Consider the following 8176-nt stretch of genomic DNA (forward strand, 5'->3'; position numbering starts at 1 on the left):
AATGTGACGGTCAATCCCACTCTTTGTTGATAAAAGAGTAACTCAAGAGTTGGCGATGGGTAGTGATGATTAGGTGTCTTCCTTCTAGTCTTACACTGCTAGATTAGGGACGGCTAGTGCAGATAGTCCTCGTGTAGCTTTGCGCGAAGTTCACACAAAACTGATATTTGGTTTAGAAAAACTGTCGGAACATTTATTATTATCATTTTTATAATGACCGTAGTTGTGTTAACAAATCATCGCTTGTCGAATTGCTTCTGTGTTAGTGTGAGAGGCTTTACGAACAAGTATCTAGACTTGGGGTTGTTCACTTCCTACAAATACCCTTTTCTACAGTCGGTATTCATTGCTTTTGTACTGTATTTTTGTAACAAATTGTTTAAATATTGTAACTGAACAGGTTTCTGGTGAAATAAATTCTAACACTAATGTTTGTAAGCTAAATCTTCAATGAACTGAAGATTCGAAGTGAACTACTTTTGGAACTCTGTAGTTTCGTTTATAGAATTTTTGAAGCAAAACTAACACAAAGGGCTATCCGCACATAGCCTAACCTTCCTTGATTTTGAACTAATAGACTAGATGGAAGGCAGTTAGCCAAAGGTGCTCACCGTCACCTTTTTGGCTACTATTGTCCGTCAAAGTGTCTCCCAGTGGCACAACGGTATGTTTGTTCATACAACATGAAAGTCACAGTCCGAGTGAGCTGACCTCTAGGGCACACCGAACTCCTAGGGTTTCGAAGCTGAAATCTTTACTAGATCCTGTCCATGACAGACCTACCTTTATCTTGTTCGGCTTATAGAGTCTTAAAAGAGAGAGAAGCCAATTTATTTGCTTGAAGGATAACTATTGACTAATTATAATGGTTATCACAAGTGGTAGAAAATATAATATTTATAGCCATCAAACTGTATATTCAAAGCACAAAAACTTTAATGAATTTTTACTGTTTGAGCTTTTCAATTAATTCAATACTTTCACAATCAATCCATTACAAAAGACCGAAGTACTTGATCTTTGGAACTCCGCCTTTTGGTGTACGTAAGAGGAATAATATGGTGACTCGTCTGTGTTAATTTAATTATGCTGTGTTATTTGGGATTTTATGTATAAAAATAGTGTGTATGTGTGTTTTTTGTTGTTCAGGAAAAGATTCTAATATTGTCAAGCTAGAACTGTGTGTCAGATTCTCAAATATGAAAGGATGATTACAGGTGGATGACATTTTAAAGTAGTGTATCAGACTTGAAATGATTGTAGTAACACAGCGGAATGTCTGCGAACTTGTGCTCCTAAAATCCAGGTTTCGTAGCCCGTAACTGGCGGTTGCAGACGCAAAGAACAACCCAGAAATCGAATATTTCACATCTTATGACAACCTGAAAAAAAAAGGGAGAAATTGGAGAAGACGACATAAAACATAAAGCTGATCGAGAGAGTGAAACATGGAATTCCATAAACTGTGCATCCTAACAGATTTGAAATATATTCTACCAATATACAGTAGGTAGAATTCGAGCTGAAAAACGTCTTAAAGAGAGAGAAAAAAAAACGATTTATTTGCTTGAACGATGACAATCGGTTCAGTTTTGAGCTTAATAACAGACAAGAATAATTGTACACAAACGTTTAGCCTGATTCTCTGTCACAATAACACCTAAAATAACAAACGCATCCTTAGGGTAAGTGTTAAGAATGGTCAATGTCGATACAAACGTGACCGAAAAACTAATTGAAGGTGGGCTTAGCACAAGAGTTGGGACGATAACAAGAGACTGCAACTTTAATCTCTGTCAGAACAACTTGCAGAGAACCGATAATGGATCTGTCGTTCAGATGTCTTTAACGACGCCATAATATGAAAAAAAGTTCGAATAAAATGGAGCCAAGAACATGAAAACTTAGCAGAAGAGCAACAAGAACAAATGTGATTTCATCAACTAATAAACACGTGGTTCTGGGCAACTAAATTCAAAATATTGTCTTGTTCTATCGGTTTAGCATGGTAGAGGTTCACTGGTTGCATGGGTAGTTTCTTGATGTAATAGTTTAGAACCTACGATCCCACTTAAGGGTTAAGTCACAGCAAATATTTAGTTCAACCTTACCGTAGTTAAGATTCACCCTCTGACGAGCAGGTTTATTCCTTAACGGGTTTCATAAAAACAATGCTCAAACTTATACCGTCAATAATTAGCCGAGAGAACACAAAAAGGAATCAGTCTCCTACAGATTTAACTATTACAGTGTTGCTATTGGTCAGTTCTTAAATCCAATCTTTGAAGAAGATTTCAATCACCAACAGTAATAAGAAGCTTTGATCAACAGATGGTCAACATCATCCTTATTTCACGTCATGTCTTGTAAATGTTTGTTTTTGAATTTCGCGTAAAGCTACACGAGAACTATCTGCGCTAGCCGTCCATAATTTAGCAGTGTAAGACTAGAGGGAAAGCAGCTAGTCATCACCACCCACCGCCAACTCTAGGATTACTCTTTTACCAACGAATAGTGGGATTGACCGTCACTTATAACGCCCCCACGGCTGAAAGGGCGAGCATGTTTGGTGCAACGGGGATTTGAAACTGCGATCCTCAGATTACGAGTCAAACATCTTTGTTTGTTTGTTTGTTTTTGAATTTCGCACAAAGCTACTCGAGGGCTATCTGTGCTAGCCGTCCCTAATTTAGCAGTGTAAGACTAGAGGAAAGGCAGCTTGTCATCACCACCCACCGCCAACTCTTGGGCTACTCTTTTACCAAAGCATAGTGGGATTGACCGTCACATTATAACGCCCCCACGGTTGAAAGGGCAAGCATGTTTGATGCGACGGGGATTTGAAACCGTGACCCACAGATTACGAGTCGAACGTCTTTACCACCTGGCCATGCTGGACCCAATCCTGTGGAAAAGATACGTTAAGAAAAAAAAAAAGTCAGTTTTAACTCTTTGTAAATATATTAGCGCTTTCTAGATGGAGAAACATCGCTTGTTGTCATAGGCTAATCCAGATAGTGTATTTGAAAACTATAATACAGTACTATAAAAAATAACGCTTGTTCAATGATCACATTAAACGAGGGGGGGATATTGTATGTCGAAATGAATGGGGTGAATGGTATACTAACAATAATTCACTGGAAATAACTTATAAAAATATTCAAAGACAAACAATGGTGATTTATGTTGTCATTACGCTTATTACATTATTAGAATATTGTTCATGTTGCTAGTAGCTCACACAGTGTCATTATACTTGTCCTTATAATAAGAACTGGTTTTTCATCCTTCAGTGAAGAAGAGCCCATAAGAAGAGCTGGTTATTTATCTTTCACTGGCACAAACAGATATATAAAAACAAACGACTCGTTTCAACCCAAGAAAGGCTTGTTACGGTCTATTGGTTAACGTATCGAGTCTGTGAATCCAAGACATTAAAGGTTTGCTCTCTAGTTACCAGGCTAAACCTAAACCGGATCGGGTGCAACATATCTGTAGTGTGCTCATTGAGCATGATGTCACGTGCACCAGTTACTCCCTAGCGTAACACAAAAAACACGTTGCGAAACAAAAAATACCTTGATATAATCGTTCTTAAATATGTCGCTACCTTATGTATCTTGTACACTCTGGCAGTTGTATAATTACATCAATTTAATTACGAAGTGAAACGAAACAGTGACTTAAGTAAGTAAGATCTGGTCTTCAGTTTATATATAGTTATATTAATAACAAAAAAAATGAACAAATAATTACAATAAAATAACTATGAATAGAACTGGACAATTCACAAACGTCTATATCTTCTGTTTTCACCGTATTAATGAAAACCTTAATATAACGACATTTAGGCCCGGCATGGCCAAGCGTGTTAAGGCGTTCGACTCGTAATCCGAGGGTCGCGGGTTCGAATCCCGGTCGCACCAAACATGCTCGCCCTTTCAGCTGTGGGGGGCGATATAATGTGATGGTCAATCACACTATTCGTTGGTAAAAGAGTAGTTCAAGAGTTGGCGGTGGGTTGTGATGACTAGCTACCTTCCCTCTAGTCTTACACTGCTAAATTAGGGACGGCTAGTACAGATAGCCCTCGAGTAGCTTTACGGGAAAGTCAAAACAAACAAACATCATTTATTTTTGTCGCTCTATGAGACTTCACGTGTTAAGTAAGTGTTTTGTTTAATTGCAACCCGATACTTCAGTTGTTATGTGCTTTTATTAGTTCTCCGTAGTGTTTTGTTAGTTCTAACACATTTCTGAGAGTCTACGTGTTATTTTTATTAGGCTAAGTGCTATCTAACACTTTATTAATTTCGTTCACTCTGATACTGCACGTGTCACGTTTTTTTACCCGTTTTAACGTAATACGAGGCTCCACGTGTTAAACATGTTTTGTTAGTTTCACTCTAATGTAAGATTCTGCCTTTTGAATAGCTAATCAAAAAGGTGTGACTGTGTAATCTGGTAAGACAGATATACAGGGTGGCCTATAAGTCCCTACTCATCCATATGTTTTTATGTTATATTCAATTACGCATGTATTATAAATTTGTTTCCTTTTTTTTTTTTTTCTCAGAGAAATATGGCCGATGTAAGCCCCTTTACACTTGAAAATGTCTCACAGAACATGGCGTCGCATAATATTATGTAGCGAGAATGAGGGACAGCACACAGATACACTGGATACATATGATATATGGATGGGTAGGGACTTACGGGCCACCCTGTAGATAGACGGTACCATTAGCAATGTTTTACAAGATAACACCCCTCCCTACAACCTGAGAAGCCATAAATGATGCAAACGCCACTTTCAATTTATGAATTATAACCGTACGTATTCTTAGCGAGTTTAAAGTATGACTGAGCTGTCAGAATAAGGCATGAGTTATGGCCGAAGTCTCCCTTTTCCTGCTACTTATAAGAGCTTTCAAAAATTACGTGAACACCATTACTAAGTAATGTAACAATCATATATAGCGGTGCTACTCAAAAACAGAAAGGACTGTCTTAGCTACTTAAGTGAAGGATTTATCGATTTGTTTCAATAATAAAACGTTGTAATAAGTCCGGTATACTTGGAGGTCCATAACAGAATATTGTAAATATTTGGAAAGTCTGGGCTCACTTGTCAACTAATATCGTCTATAAGAACCACGTTTAACACTCTAGTCGGTCCTGTTCAGTTTAATAACACGGGTACGATAGATGTTGATAGTCTGGACTCGATTTTCAACTAATAACTTCTATGAAACACCACGTCAGAAGATTCGTAACGTTGACAATCGTGTTTCGATACCACCTTTTCAGCATGGCGTAGACAGTCCTTTTAACAGCATGGCGTTCAACTCTCCATCCTATTTATTTATTAGACAGTCCATTGGTTAACATTGTGCTTAACAATACACAAACAAGTGAAATACAACGTTCAATTCTCCATCCTATTTACTTTAATAACACTGGTTAAATAACTGTCCAATCAGAACTTGGAGATAGCTGATCAACAGTGAATATCAGATCACGTGTTAAGAGTAAACATCACTAAGATTTTGTTTGAAATAAGATCTCTACAGTTCGTCTTGAATTTCACGCAAAGCTACACGAGGGCTATCTGTGCTAAGCGTCCCTAATTTAGAAGTGTAAGACCAGAGGGAAGGCAGCTAGTCATCACCACCCACCACTAACTTTTGGGCTACTCTTTTACCAACGAATAGAACGATTGACTTACATTATGACGCCCTCGTGGCTGAAAGTGTGAACATCTTTGGTGTAATGGGGATTCAAACCCCCGCGAGGTCACGACAGATCATTGCGTTTGCCTGTTTGTTTCGCGCAAAACCACGTAAGGACTAATTGACTTAAATGTCATTTTGGATTGACAGATTAGGAGGAAGGCAACTAGTCAAAAGCACCCATCTCCAACTCTTGGGAAACTCTAATCGAGTAGTTGAATTTAAGTCTGGGTTTTGATTCAATACGTTGAACACAACATAGAGTATTGTTCTTCGAATTAAAGATTATTACTGTCGGAATTTGCAACCTGATCGCTTCTTTCTACGTCATTTGCCTGGCTCTTTGAACAGTATAATAAATTTGACTGTCGCCTCTATAACGCACCCACAACTAAAAGCACGGATGATATTCAGTACGAGGCATCGCACCTTGAATCTAGGGTATTGTAATCTGTGTTCAGACACGTTAACCTTTATGCCACCTATAATTTAAGGTTGAAGGGATTGTAACCAGTGTTTTTATAAACGAACTGGTTCTGTCAAATTACATGAGCAAACAAAAGATAACCATAAAATTTAAAATGTGATATTAATAACATTTATCATAATATTTCATTATATCAGCATCATTGTTCTATGTAAATGTTAATAAAATTGTTTTAAGTCAGTAAAAGTCATTTTATGGTCGACTAAATTATTACATAACATTATGTAGAGCTATGCGTGATGGACTCGCAGCTCGGAATTCTACAATCAATGACGTATGTAATATAATAGACACGTAATACAGTGAAAATATAATATTCATAAAACATGCATCCGTATACTCGTACAGAATCGATAACAGAATGATTCATTACTGTTGTCCACTCGAGTGTAACTGGGGATAGCAAGCCCCCACGGGAGACCTCTACTCTCCCATTTCAGAAGTAGGCTAGTCTTTTATGATGTCTATGTTCTTTACATTAGGACTCCTATTGATATCAATAAATTAATTGTTCTTTCTCAAAATTAATTTTTTTCACCTTATGTTTCCCCAAATAAAATAAAATAAAAAAAATTCTTGAAGCGCCACTGTTTCTCTGTAGGCCAAGAGTAAAATACAACATAATTCTGACATTTGCCATATTTCTTGATTTTCTGTATTCATAAGTACTTCTAAATCCACTTATTTTTTAGGTTTAAAGGCAAATTAATTAGAAATTATGAAGAACATTTTTCTGCCCATCAAATTAATTGTCAAAGAACTCCTTCTTACAGTGCGGTTTAACAATCATTCAAAAAGTGGAAAAACATTGATTAAACTTTGCATATAATTAAGTGTAAAAGGATTTTTGTTTCCTCATGCTTAACAAATCAGGGAAATTTTGATTTGTTTGTACGTTGTTAAGAATAAAACTAAAGAACAAGTTTATAGACGGTGCCCAACATGGGTAACAAAATCCTATTTTTATCGTTGTAAACATTCAGACTCGCGGCTGAGCCACTTTGGTGAGGGGACAACAGTCAGGCATGAGACTACTATAAAACACGACGTTATTTGTTAAGTGACTTCTATACTAACTTTTTTCTTAGTAAGTACAAAGCTACACAATAAGCTATCTGTTCTGTGCTTACCACTGGTATCGAAAACCGATACTTAACGATACTTAGAGCTGTGACACCGAGCTATTTAGCTTCTAGACTGAGAAAATGTTTCCTCCACAGTTTAAACTATTATAACAATGTGCATGTATGAGCCATTAAGTTGTTTACTAAAGCAGCTTCTAAAATCCAAAGAATACTTCTCTCGTAATTTAACTCCAAGATTTACTCAGCTGTGATATATGACAATCATCTTTACGCATAATTAACTTTAAGGAATGATGATCCAGTTTATATTAGCTGCTTTCCGGGAACAATAACAACAGCAAAAACGAAACAAGAGTGTGCGACACGCCTGAGGTAGCCGTACCAAAGTTTGGTTTTGTTGTTGTTGTTGTTTTTTATTTTCGCGCAAAGCTACACGAGAAGGAAGTGGCTAAGACTGAATGCAATTGCTGGGCCTTAATATTTTGATCTATTAGTTAGAATAGATACGTGCAAAATGTACCACCTTACAAGAGGAACAAAATAAGTGTTTGTTTGTTTCGAATTTCTCGCAAAGCTACACGAGGGCAACCTGCGTTAGCCGTCCCTAATTTAGCAGTGTAAGACTAGAGAGAAGGCAACTAGTCATTACCACCCGCCGCCAACTCTTTGGCTACTCTTTTACCAGCGAATAGTGAAATTGGCCGTATCGTTATAACGCTCCCACAGCTGAAAGGGCGAGCATATTTTGTGTGACGGGGACTCAAACCCGCGACCCTCAGATTGCGAGTCAAAGGCCCTAACCACCTGATCATGCCGGGTCAGCCGTACCAAAGATTCTAACAGTTACTATCAAAAGTCAACTCTGATTT

This window comes from Tachypleus tridentatus, chromosome 2 (assembly GCF_004210375.1).
Source record: "Tachypleus tridentatus isolate NWPU-2018 chromosome 2, ASM421037v1, whole genome shotgun sequence".
NCBI lineage: Eukaryota > Metazoa > Arthropoda > Merostomata > Xiphosura > Limulidae > Tachypleus > Tachypleus tridentatus.